The sequence below is a fragment of the Heliangelus exortis genome, chromosome 18 (assembly GCF_036169615.1).
Source record: "Heliangelus exortis chromosome 18, bHelExo1.hap1, whole genome shotgun sequence".
Lineage (NCBI taxonomy): Eukaryota > Metazoa > Chordata > Aves > Apodiformes > Trochilidae > Heliangelus > Heliangelus exortis.
This window is the reverse complement of record NC_092439.1, coordinates 4,373,058-4,374,721: the sequence shown is the minus strand read 5'-3', so window position 1 is coordinate 4,374,721 and position 1,664 is coordinate 4,373,058.

The following is a 1,664-nucleotide window of genomic DNA, read 5'->3' as shown; positions in this document are numbered from 1 at the left end:
AGCAGTGCCCAGCCAGAAGTAGCATTAAATACATATCAGTTTTTTAAAAGCTATTGAAGTGCAGGCAAATGTATCACCATCAGAACAACTGGGGTTAATATTAAAATTAAAATTCAAAATAAATATAAAAGCAGCTGGTAAGTTCAACTAGATTTGGAGTAGCTTTCCAATTCCTTCAGAGCTTATCCTGAAAGGAACAAAACATTTCATCTTTCAGAGGCAGCAACTCAGGATGTGATGTTATCTTTCGAACAGTAGAGCTTTGAACTGTGACATTTATTCTGACTTCCACATTCATTCCTGTTCATAGCTTCATGCTGAAAGAGGTCTTAATTCATATTTGCAGATATTCTTTTGTCACTGTTATTCAACCTTTACTTTGAGGCTTTCTTTTTCCCCATAGAAAAGCATTTTTTGTGAAATTTGGTCCACTGAATTTAATGATAACTTCTGAAAGCAAAGAGCACTTTATGATAGCTTTATCTCTGCAACAATAAGGATGTGTTAACAGAAAGGTTCTAAACAATGCAAATTCAAATATTTTTCAAAATTGTCCCTGGTTGAGTGATACTATCTATATGAAATCATTTGAGGACACAAAGCTGAACAGTCAGGTGATATTCCAGCCCATCTAAACTCAAAGATTATCTAACAGTTGTAATGGATCCTGGATTCTCACCCTTTTTATTGTTCTTTACTGGGAAAAAAAAAAAAAAGGTAGTAAAAATGTGATTAGCAATTTCTGGGCAGAAAGCTCAGAAGAAACTGAAGAGATTTTAGCAGTGCTATTTCACAAAAAAATGAAGTACATAGGGAGAAACAAGCATATTAACTGAGAAGAAATAGAGGAGTTTAGATGCAGGGTCATGTCTCCTCAGCTTTCCTTTTCTGTCAAACAGACCCAGTGGTTGCTGCTTGTCTACCTTTAATCATCCTTTGCAAGAACCCAATTAATTTCTCCATTTCTTCTTCTTAGTTATCTTCCTGGCATTTGGTTCCTGTATTTTTCTGTAGAATTTGTGAAGAAGTGAAAATCTTAAAACCTGTCATGCTCCTCTTCCTTCCTAGGAGAATGGATTCCACTGCACTGCTACTTAAAAAATAAAGGAGTAAAAGGAGTAGCAGGGAGCTAGGAAGAGATTGTGGAGGATCTTAGAAGTCTGATAGTACTTAAAGGCAACTGTTGAGTTCCCCCTGAGCTGTGCATGGCTGAATGGGCCACTGCCTACTGCCTGGATTAAAGGCTCTCCTTTGTTCTAAATAATTAAAAGGTGTCACTAATGAGATAAAAATCACCTATACTTAATGAAAACAAATTATTGAAACATTTCCAAATGATAAACTCTAAGACTACACTGAAACTAAGAAGAATTGATTTTAATTGTGTTAATTTGTTTTCATTTTATGTCCTGATAAATGCAACAGTACTTTCACAGCTCCTATTTATCCCACTTCCAAATCTTTCAGGAATTTTCCATAGCAACATCAAACCAGTCCATGAAAATAATGAGCAGTAACTTTGTGTGTTACCTGACTCAGCATCTGATGATGAGACATGAGAAAGTATCTCCATGTTGATAAAAGAATTTGTTCTGCGGTGACTATAATTTTAGGCATCTATATTAGAGTGCACCTAAAAAAAAAATGACAAACTACAATGGTCC